Source organism: Cygnus olor, chromosome 7, assembly GCF_009769625.2.
Source record: "Cygnus olor isolate bCygOlo1 chromosome 7, bCygOlo1.pri.v2, whole genome shotgun sequence".
NCBI lineage: Eukaryota > Metazoa > Chordata > Aves > Anseriformes > Anatidae > Cygnus > Cygnus olor.
Genome location: NC_049175.1, coordinates 18273867 through 18286073, shown reverse-complemented (window position 1 = coordinate 18286073; position 12207 = coordinate 18273867).

Sequence of the window (12207 nt, the reverse complement as noted above, 5' to 3'; positions counted from 1 at the left end):
TCCCCATCCACCTGGGTGCTGTAGAAGATAGAAAAAGAAAAATATAGTGCATGATTAACAAGCTCAAAGTTTCTGTCCCAAAGCAGAGTTACTGCAACTCTACGTGCATTCTAGGAAGCCTAATTAGAGTTTTGCCATTCTCCCATATTATTTTCTACTCCCATAGTATTTTCTATCCAAAACAATTTGTTGATCCATCTGAGGTGCTTCAGGGCTTCTGCCCCACCATCCACTCTGAGGTACCCATGCATTTCCCTCTGAACTCCCCCTCTTCAGTGGCATCCCGTCTCTGAGGTACCTCAGGGTTTCCTGCTAATGCCGCCCCGATACTGCCCCCCTCTCGGAGGTACCTCTTTATTTCCCATTGAAGCACCCTGTCGCTATCCCCTCTCTGAGGTACCGCAGTGTTTCCCCTTTGAAGCCCACCTGGTACTGTTCCCTGTCTGAAGTCTGAAGCCCCCCCGCTGCCAACCCTCTCTGAGGCACCTCAGCGTTTACCTTTGAACAACCCCGGGGCACCGACCCCGCTCTGTGGTTTCTCAGCCTTTCCCATTGAAGTCCCCTCGGCACCACCTCCTCTCGGAGGTACCTCAATGTTGCCTGCCGAAGCCCCCCCCCATGCCATCCCCGCTCTGAGGTACCTCAGCGTTTCCCTTTGAAGCCCGCATGGGGAAGCCCCATGAAGCCCCTGCGGGGAGGTCAGGCCTGCCCAGGGGCGCTGCCTGCTTGGCCAGAGGTGGCCTGGGGACATGGCATGGGCTTGAAGGCTCGACTATCTGCCGCGCCGTGGGGCTGAGAGGAGAAGCACTCAAAGGCTGTGAGGCAGCAGATTTTACATCCCTCCCACCTCACAGTTTAGAGGACTGTGTCCTTTCTGATGGTTTAGCTCAAACATCTTTCTTACTTCTAAATGTACAGCAGTAACACTTGCAAAAGCCCATTGCTGATTAGCTTTCTACACCAATTAAATTGCACCACACAGGCAAAGCTAAAATTGCCCCCCGTGCTTCTGATAACCAAAAAGCTGCCCAAAAACTACCTGCATGCTGACCAGATCCCACCCATTTGGATCAACTTGCTGTCTTACTCTCTGTGCTCCATTGCACAGAGAAGCTTCCACAAAGAAGGCCACTTGACCAGCAGTAATACTGCAACATCAACAAACTCCTACATGAAGACTTACATCTTTCTGTAAGACCTAATAGGATATGGTACGCTTCTATAATAAGGTAGCACAAGGAGCAGTTTAAATCTGCAGAAGTAGGAAGAGCTGGGTTTGGAACTTGCCATCAGTTTTGCTAGCATGATGGAAAACACAGTTACATCCATTTGCCTGATGGAGTAACACACATAATGAGAAACTAGTAAAACAACATATCTGTTGTGATGTTGTTCCCGTTGTTATGCACTTGCATTTCTGCTGGTGTTTCTACCTTCAGATGCACCAGTACTTAAGCATTTAGTCTGAGGTATAGGTAAGGCCTCTACTCTCTTCAGTTTATTTACAGTAAAACTTACATTAAAACAGTGTGTGGTTTCATTTGCTATTATTTGCACTGCATTGGTTTTTATTGTACTCACTGATTACATGTTTGAGAGTTTAGTAAAGCTCTCATACTCACTAGTGTGACAACCTAGTTTTGCTGGGCAGCTCCTAAAAAATTTTACTGCATGCGACTCTTGCCTACAAACTGGCACGTGCTGAGCCAGGAGACCATCTTACACATTCACAGGGCTGCCCTGTTTGAGAAAGCTCACTGGGAACATCAGGCCTTTTCTGCCTTTCAGGATGTGTTCTCCAAGGATGATGTTCAAATCCCTCAGCAATCTGGGTCCAGATTACCTGAAACACTTGCTCCCTGAGCGGGGTGCAATTCAGCAACTGAAATCCCTGTGGGACACTGAGAGCTGCAGTCTTATACTTCCATTTTTTTGCTGGGATTTGGCAACCCTACAGAAGCCAACGGACTAAATATGCTTCTCAGTTTCTTCCCTTCCACCCCCCAAAGCTTAAAGTTCTCTGTGAGCATCATCACATCTGAACGGTGGGGCTTTGCGGAGCGGAGCGGCCGCTGCGGCGGCACCGCCGGGGCTCGGCCAGCGGGGGGCAGCCGCGCTCCGTCCTCCCGCCGCCGCCCACCGCGGGGCTGCCGCGGCCCCCGCTCCTGAGGGCCCCCAGCCGCCTGCTCCACACCTGAGACTGCCCCAGCACGTACAATCAGCTTGTGAGGTGTGGGCCAAGCCCTCGCAGTGTGCTCCTCACGCAGGCCCAGCGGATGTTTTCCTACCGTGACTGGCCCTTCACATGGACCTGCTGCAAGAGGTGGCATGGCCTGGAGCTGTGGTGCACACGTGGCAGAGCCCATGCTGCCCAAAATGCACATTAAGACAAACTTCTGCTGTCCGAGAGGCCGTCCAGTAACGTGGCCCTTGGGCTGCTGCCTTGTCCTCGGGGTGCCCTTGGTCCCAGGCAGGTTTGGGGCTGAGGTGGCACTTCTGAGTGACAGCAAACCACCTCTTCCCCTGGTTTCCCCAGCCACAGGCCCATGACAGGCCAGCGGACAGCAGGAGGGAGGCACAGGCTGCACCGCCATCCCAGCAGGATGAGCGTGGTTTGTGAGCCCAAGTTAGGCCTGATCTAATTCTGTTCTGCTGCAACATAGCCCCATTCCCTCTTGTTCAGTGAAGAAAAGGGGCAGATTATTGTCTCCTTCTGCCTTGTCCTTGCCTCCCTTCATTTCTGCCTTGGCCACCACCTGCTGACCCTTTCAGGCTAACCACACACCTTGCATCCCCTCCTATTTTCCTCCCTCCCTCCTGGATTGTCCCCAAAACTCACTCTCTCTCTGAGGGCATGGTGCCCACTGTTTGACACATTTCTTCAGCTGGTACCTTCACAATAGCAGAATGACTCCACATGGTGACCTTTGATGGTCCTAGTGCCACAGCCCAAGCTCTATGAGCTTATTTAGCAACCCTCTGGTATACTGCTGACTTGTGCTCAGCTGTGGCTCCACAAGGCCTCCTGGGCCAGGCAGCACAGAACAGATGCCTGTGCACTTGCAGACTTGTCCCATTTGTGCAGCTGGTTGCTCCTGCCTTCATGGCCCTCTTCTCAATTGGCTCCTGTTGCCTGGGACCACATCTCACAGCAGCCACAAGCCCTGGGAATCACAATCCCACCAGCACTCACTTTCCAAATCAGCTTGGCATTGTCCTCTGCCAAACTCATTCAATTATTACCCACTCTATCACCTTGGTTAATAAAGGCAACACGGGCAGAGTCAACACAGTGCCAGCAAAACCCATCCTATCACTGCTAGGACAGAACTACAAAGACATCTGCCAACAATGTGAAAGGCAGCAAATCCTGTGCAAGAGCCAGGCACAGTACTTGGCTATCAATAGTCTCTGAGGATCAGCGCAGGTGTTTGGGGTGAAGCAAATGCAATTTGTTCCACCTGGGAAAGCTTTCTCTGGCAGGCTACTGCTCCCTGCACATCGTTCACATGCTGCAGCACAAGGGATGGGACTGGGGGGAAAAATTGGATTAAGAGTTCAAACTAACATCCACAGCACTGGTCAGCTATCACGTAACTCTCACCTGGCTAGGGCAACCCACCCCTGCCTGTTCCTGTCATGCCCAGAGCAAGCTTTAGAGATAAGATACGATGAGATCAGGGACCTCCAGAGCAAAATCTCACGCGTCTCTGACACCTGCTTCAGGATTGTCTCTCTCTTCTTCCTCCAGGTGTCACCTGCTGACATTTTGGTGCTGCTTTTTCCTCCCGCTGCTGAAACTCATGTTAGCACCCACATGCTGAAGAGGAGTAACAGACAGTCCCCAAGGGTGCAAGAATGGCTATGATAGATCCAGCAGCACCGGGGAAGAGGTGGGTCCCTGCACCTAAGCGACAGGGACATCCTGAGATCCAGCAACAAGCCCCAGTATGGAAATACAGAATGAGGAATCTGGACACCTTTGGAAACAGAGGCAGGGATCCTGGGCACCAAAGAGCTGCCCTAGTTCTATCCCGGCATGTCCTGAGGAGCTCAGTCCCATGATTCTCAGGCTGATGGTGCTGGCCACGTCATGGCGAGAGAGCAGAGGAGTGGATTCCTCAAAAGCTGCAAATGATTCACCACCTTTCTACCTCTGTCCATCCCATTTCTCTAACCAAAATATTTTTTAGAGTAAGATCATTTTTCCACAGAACATAAACTCGACCTTCACAGTCCTGTGTTGCACAGTACTCTGTTTATTCATTCCCAATCATGTAATTCCATACAATCCATAAATATCCCATTTTATAGGTAGAAAAATAGAAGGGCTCAAGTGCCTTTTAAAATAAGCCAGAGGCTGGCGTCATTGTTAGGCTTAGATGCTACATGTACTTAATATTCAGGGATAAGCCAATCACCTGGTTGAGCTGGCTCCTGACCGATTGAGAAAGAGGTGGTGAAAGAGGAGTCCAGGTCCTACCACTGGCAACACTGCATGTTGGCACACCAACTAGCTGTTATCTGTGTTCCAGCACTTTCTAGACTCATCCTACCCCAGCACTCAGACCTGTTAGCTGGTGTCCCGGGGTCCCTTTGGAGTGGTCTCAGAATATTTCAGAAGTTGTGATCAGATGGGGACTTCCTCACTAGGGGGGACATTGCAGTCCCTTGCTAGTGGTTTGAGTGGTGCCATCCTGACAGGCATCTCCCAGAGCTGCTCATGTCAAAGTCTCATGTGCAAATGAAGATTGGCTGGGGCAGGACAGGGTAAGTTTGCCTGAGTTCTGTCTCTGTGTGTTTTTTTTTTTGTTGTTGTTTGTTTGTTTGTTTGCTTGTTTGTTTGTTTTGTGTGTGTGTGTTCAGGAAGGTTAATCTTTATATGTAATTCCTTTTACAGAATTGTTATTCCCAAGACACAGTACAGAGCCAGCAGACTAAAAAGAAAAAGCAGAATGACACAATGGATAAGCAGAGCAAAACCTCAGAGCTAAGGTGTTCCCAGTGCCAAGCAGAACCAGATGGTTACTCCATTTGCCTTTCCTATGCCACTGTTTCTACATCTACAGTTTGCTCTGCTCCCAGTTGCACGAGGTTTTGAACACATGCTTCACTGTTGCCCCAGACCCTTAACTCTAGAACTGCTATCTCACCAAATTGCCCTCTAAGTGTAGGTTTGGGCACTTGACTCTCTTCCCCCTTAAGCTAGAACTTTGTACTTGTTTAGTGAGTTGCATCCTATTTATTTCAGTTCACGTATCACATTTGCCAAGATCTCATTGGAAATCTAAGCAGAGTGACCTCCAACATGTTTTGTACTCTTCCTAGCTAAGTACAGTCCACAGAAGTAGGAAGCTCGATCTATCTTCCATCACATACATCAGTAGGGAAACTGAGCGGCCCTACTGCAGGTATGGACCCCAGTGCTGTTCCAGCAACCTGTAAGTGTGGGCTCCTAGCACATTTTCTCAAAACCTCTGCAAACCATCCTCATTTAGGTAAAGCTAGGAGGGAAAGAACAGCTGTGACAGTGTTGTGTAACTCTACATCAAAAGTCATAGTGAAGATAGCAACTCTGCTACTCTGCCTTTACCTTACTTTCTTTTGCCAAAGACTCATGGATAAAAAGGCCTGTCCTTATCAGCTAGAGAAAGTTAAAGTAATTTCTGTGCCCATATGGGTTCTTGAAGTTTATACCTGAATCCTGTGGAAATATGACCCAAGCAAAGCATGAAGGAAGCAAAAAGCATACCTTCCAGAAGGTGCCAAATGCACACTGTGCGAATGTGTGAATGCATGTGGTGGTCCGTCATCTGCCACAGCTCTCCAGTGCTATAAGGTCCAGACTTTGTGAGAGGTATTTGCAAATCTGACTTTTTGAATGGGACTTCTATCTTGATGCTGTCACAAGAGACAAAGAGACAAAACCAGGAGGCTTTAAAAAGGTGATCAGAAATAACTGAGAGTAGATAATGGGCTGCAGAGTCACTTAAGTGCTACTTGTTGAGGATTTCTTTTACACTTGCAACAGATCTCTCCCCCTATTAGCACTCAGAACACAATCAACTAGTTAATTTGGGGCATTTTACCCTCCAAAACTGACATGATCCCACATGTCTGCAGCCTTTTCCTTTAAGCGAGGAAATGAATTTGGAAAGGGAAGAGTGTGTTTTCCAGCTCCATTCTTTAAAGGAGACAGGGTAGACAGGTTCTTCAAAGACCTGGAAAGGCAGCAAAACCAGGCAGGCAGGTAAGGGCTTCATTCCCAGCAAGCAAACCTAAAAATGTTCCCGGACAGAAACGTAGCAGCTTGTAGCACCTCTCTCTTTCAGGACTCCGAATGTCCTTTCCGTGGGCAGTCATGCACACTGCTGCGGCCTGTCACAAGTCACGGTGGGGAGACACTCTGCTCAGGTGGGAACTGTCAGGGATTTTCAGTTGTGAATGTGACAAAGCATGTGAGTACCACCCCCATTTTATAGGCAGTAAAAAAAAAAGCAAAACAAAAGATGAGAGAAGCCACTTGCCTATGCTGGCTGAGTACAACTTCGGGGTTGCTCTGGCAGGACTCAGCTGTGCTCTCCTTGCTTATAATATTAAGCTTTGGTTTTGGGAGTAGCTGAGGTCTGTGGAGAAGGCCAGCTGCACCCTAGTCATGGGGTTGCAGCCTGGTTACTGCTGACGAGTTGGAAGCAGGTTAGGACTTTGTACCTTGAAACAACAGTGCTCATCTGTTAGGCCATGAGGAGTGATGCCTTTTATTTAGACTGCTTTACCAAAGAGTTGGTGTGGACAGAGATAATGAAGCATAAATCAAGACACTTCTCTAATCCTCAGAATACCTGTGGGGTCCCACCATGGCTTTGTTAGTGTTGGGTTAATGCAAAGTTGGTGGCCAAATGCTGACACTTGCTGGAACATTTCACAACAAAATAATGTTATAATGGTCTAAAGGCCATTTTGGCCCTCATCCTCTGGGTGGGGAAAGGAAGAGCATTAAACTCATGGTCTGAATATCTTCTGGGATAAACCAAGATTATTCCTCCTCTAGCCACAATGCTGTATGTGTGTAAATATTCCAGGAAAGGCAGCTCTAGGTAATAAAACCGCATATTGGGAAACTGCAGCATTCCGGAGAGTTTGTGTTGAGCCAGTAGCTTTCTCCTATATCTGCTCCCAAGACATAGCATAGATAAATGAAGAGACAGAGGAAGGACATGAGGGCTGTCCACTGGAGGAATATAAAGGCAGGTCTCTGCTCTAGTCCCATTGCCCAAGAGGAAACAAAACATTCACTTTAAAGGAAACTGAAGTATAGATGTAGACAGCTGGGGATGGCAGACAGGAAGAGGCACACCCCATCTTTGAGGTTTGGGTGGTTTTTTTTGAGTGCTACTTCCAAGTGTAGAGTGGGGAAGAATGGGATGAGGATCCAGCAGGTTCACCCCCTGTCCTTCCTGCTTCTCGTCCTGGCAGCATGTATATGCTCTCAGGGCAGCCCACCAGCTTCACCTTACGAGGGTATGCCTGTTTCCCCTGCCAGGAGTCTGTCTCCAGAAGGACCATGGAGACAATGTGGCCCATGCCACCTAAGCTGGGTCAGAAGACCTGCCACTAGTAGGTGGCATTCTCCCGGTCCTTTCTTGGCACTTTCACAGTGCTGGCAGCAGGAGATGGTTGAGAGGATGGTCTCACCCTAAAGAGAAGGGACAGGAGGTGTGGGCAGGGAGGCACAGAAAGGCTGGAGGAGAAAGGACGGCTGAAATGACCACGGCAAGGAGAGATGTCCAGAAAGGAGGCTGCAGGATCACAGAGGGTGTCACTGCCCAGTGAACGCAGGCCGGGGAGGGTGGATAAGGGCGCTCAGCATGCTGGCTCCTTGGCACCTGGCCTGCCATGTCTGGTGTGGGTAGAAAGACACCAGAGAGCACCAGTGCTGAGGAGAGGGTGGCAGCACAAAGGCTGCTGTGTTCCTCTGCTCCCCATCCCTTTCTCCCCCTCCCCTCCCAATTTATTTACCCGAGTTCAAAAGACAGCCTTACAGTCCCGAGGGGCTGGCTGAAGTGGCCAAGGGGTGGGCTGTGAGGTCATCTTTAATGAGGGCAAAAATCCAGTGTCAACAATGCTGCCCATTGTATGGCCCTGTTTAGACAATACCGGCTGGGTTCTTGCTGCTGGCAGCCCGAGGGCTGGGAGCAAAGCCTGTTTGGGGTAACAGGAGGGGAGGAGGATGGGCGGGGGGGCTGGCACCGAGTCGGGTGGCAAGGGATGGGACAAAGTGCAGAGATAAGCACCCTATCGCAGTCATCATCCTGTTATCAGCCTAATTCTCAGTGCTGATAAGATTTCTGCACCAGTGGCAGGGAATTCAGCCATCCTGGTCACAGCCTGGAGGCATGGTCCATCACCTGAATTACATCTGCTTTCCCTTCTGACCCTGGCAATCAGACAGCAGTGATTTTTGGGACGTCATCTCCTCCCTCTAACCTCACATCCCCCACTGAGCCACAGCAGGGTGGCACAGTGAGCACCAGCTTCTTTCAGCCCCAGCCTTTCTGCAGGCCGTAGTGGGAAAGCAGCTGGGGCTTTGGCCACTGCTTCTCTTCAAGGAGCTACCCAAGAGCAGCTGTTAGCTAAAGAGCCCAGCTAACAGACCCTGAACATAGCCATGCCTGAAGGGAGAGGACGGAGCAGGGAATCTTCAGGGATCTGTGGGATCCACTGAATTTATGGAGCAGCAGATGGTGTTTTAAGGAGAGGGCAAACCTGACAGAAGGCAAGCAAGCGAGGTGATGCCAGCTCATATAAACATAAATCTCACTTTTGAGGAATGCCATGATATTAGACTCCTCAATTCCCTCTTTCTGGAGCCAGGTGAATACACAGTCTTAGCTTTCCATTTCAAAGAGGAAGGCCATTTGCCACCTCTCCTGTCCAAGGAAGAGTATGTACGTGTAAATACAACCCAGGGACACCAGATTCCAAAAGAGAGTGCACGGGGAGAAAACAACGTTAAACCAGGATGGCAACCCAACGACCTGGGGTCTGATTCCTGGTTCTGAGTTCCTGGAGCTGACAATCCTGGCAGACCTGCAGCTGCCACCACCTTATCCTCACGCAGGTGTTCACACTGAACTCTGAGCTAGGTCTTGTCCCAACTCATTCTGTAGCTGGGGGCTGTCACCTCATTTCCCTGCAACACATAACTGCACACCCCTGTCAATACCTGGGGAACAATTAACTCATGAAACTGCTGGCAGCCGGTGGTGAACCACGTTGGTATTCATGTGTTCTGCACAGAAGGCTCGATGCTTTTGAAGGGCAGATTCTATATGAGAGGAGAGAGGAGGAAGAAAGCAGAACCGATGAAATGACAATAAACCACCCCTGCACTTCTCCTGGGATTAAAGGCCCTGGCATAATTCTCCTATCCCTAGAAAAAAAGCTCCTAAGCTTGAATTGCTTCATACTTCTTCAGGAAAACAATGCAAGAGATGCAGAAAATAGTCCTGGGATAATTTTTGCAAACCTTTATTTTTGGCAGAGGAGAAGGGGTATGATATTTGGAAGAGGAGAGGAGTCAACTCTTTCCCCAGTTTTCAGCTTGTTCTCTCTTTCTTTGATTCTCTTCCTTTTTTTTCAACTTCCAGTGATGAAATAGACAAAAAAAAAGGGGGTGGGGGGCAGGGAATGCTGTAAAAGAAGATAAACAAACAACATGAAACAAACCTTGCAAAGCCCTTGCAGCAAGTTTTGCTGTGTGTGGCTTTTTCAACACTTTTGGAGGGGGTAACTGAGGAGATTCAGCAAAATTTCCAAGATGTCAACACCAGACAAAATCTTCTTGCAAAACTTACTGCTGTGTGGAAAAGCAATACATTATTTTATTTTATTTTTTGAGGGGGAAGGAGAATGTTTTGACGAAATGTTTTTCTGCATCCTGCCAGTGGCACTATGGTAGGAAAATCAGGTTGGTTAGTGCATCCCATTAGAGAGATGGAACCACTTTCTCATAAGGGCACTGCTCACAGACTGTGACTGGTGGCACCGCTGATGGTCGGTGCTTCTCTTTCCCCAGCCTTGATAACCCACTTTGAGACCTGCTGATAAAAAGTACTCTGCAAGAACTTTTCCCTGGTACAATGCCTTGACTGGGCCTCAATGGGGAGGACTTCTCAGGAAGGTGCAAGCAGCCTCACGTTAGCACCGTGCAGTTTTGAAGAAAGTCTGTGCTGAAGTTCAGGGTCTGTGCTGCCCATGGTGCATCTGCTGCTCCTCACTGCCCAGTGCCCCGGCTCTGGCATTGCATCAACGCGTTTATAGAAGACCATGACCTTAGGCAGCAGTCACCAGATGCAGAAGATTTGAATCAGTTTCCTGGGGACAATGACTAAAGCTGAACCTTTCCTGAAGCGTTGGTGAACTCCGCCACTGACATGGTTCTACTGAAGGCTCAGCTGAGCAGTTCTCCCTCGAAGGGAGGAAGACCTACAAACTGGTGCAGGAAAAGCCCGGTTTACGCAGTATGTGTGCTAGAAATGTCTGTGTTCCCACCTGGTCTGCCTGTCGATCACCCCTTTTGTCTCAAGCCTTGAGCAGCAGACCTGAGGCAGAACCTGCAGCAGAGATTAACCTGTCGATAGATGAGAGTTCCCTGCCCCCAGACCCTCCTGCCCCCAGACCCCCCTCCAGGGAGGCAGCGGGGCTGCTCCAGCCCAGCAGGTCACATCTTCGAGCCTCGCGTGGCCGCTTTCCAGCTCGGTGTGGCAGAGCTGCACATGCACTGGGCAGGGGGTGAGGGGCTTCCACCCCTAGCTGGACCCCCAGCCTCACCTCCCTGCCCTCGCCCTCCCCTCCAGGCAGCAGCTCTCCGCCAGGGGGAGCCTGGCGGGCACGGCTCGGCTCGGCTCGGCACGGCACGGCACGGGAGGGCAATCTGCCCCCACAAGGTGTCCGTGCCCCAACCTCGCCATCGGGATCGTGAGGCAAGAAAAGGATGTGATGGTCACCTCCCGGGATCATCTGGCAAGGATGATTTCGGTGGTTTGTTCAGATAACTTAGCTCTGCCGGCTGGGAGCAGGCAGGCACAGTGCTGCTGATTTTAGAGGATTGCAAAGTCTGTTCTCCCTGTTACGTTCCCCTTAGCCATGCTCTGCTTCTGAAGAACGGAACTGGTGGGAAAGGAAAAGGCCCCAGTGGGTCTGGGTATCTGCAAAATCACAAACCTGGAATCCCCAGAAGCCTCCTTTTCATCAACCAGTAGCATTTCCAGTTCTCTCCTTGCTTCGTGGCATTGAGATTATTTTCACCATGGGGCATGAGGTGTTATATATATTTTTTTAATCAACAAGCACCACCTTATTCTTTTTTTTTTCTTCTATACTTATCTCATTGTTTTGTTGTTTATTGTTCTTGTTGTTTTCTTTCCCTTGAAGATAGCAGGAGTCTTATTTCCTTAGGGTAGTTTTTAGCACTGTTTATGGTTCTTCCAACACTCATATAGAAAGCAGAATCTTTAACTAAAACATCATTTCTCCCCAGTGTTCAGTAACCATCAGCATTGTTAACCAAACATTTAAGGGAGAGTCTTAAGACATGGTTACAATTCCCTTTCTGACTCATGCCAGCTTTCACTGTCTAGGAGTGTCTTCTTATGTGGGCTCTCTCTTTCAGTACTGTGTTTGAGAGTAGGCAAGACTCAATTTTCTAATGTAAAACTAAACCACAGACCCCTCTCAGACCTCTTCATTCATCACAGTGAAATGAAAAAGGAGACACACATTTTTCCCCTTTGCCGGACACCTCTAGAACAGAGAACAACTGGCTTACTGTTATTTTTCAGCGTCACTTTTCCCTCCCAGCAATTACAATGCAGCTCACTTTTGACAGCTGCCACTGAATCAGCCCCACTGTGCGTGAGCAGGACCAGCCCGGGGATGGACTCTGCAGGGACGTGGCTGTCTGTCTGCACCTTGTGTGGTCGGCTCCATGGCTGCAGGATAGCTGCCTGCATAGATGTGGCTCAGGGCATGTGGGCACACTTCAGCATGGCTTTTGTCATCTCTGTTCCAGCGTGACTCGTGTGCCACGGGTGGGCAGTGACTGAGCATGGGACACACCATGACTGGGGGAAGGAGCCGAAGCGTGCCCTGGCTGGGGTAGTGGCATTAAAGCACCCCAGGCCTTGCTGCTAAACATCTCAGGGA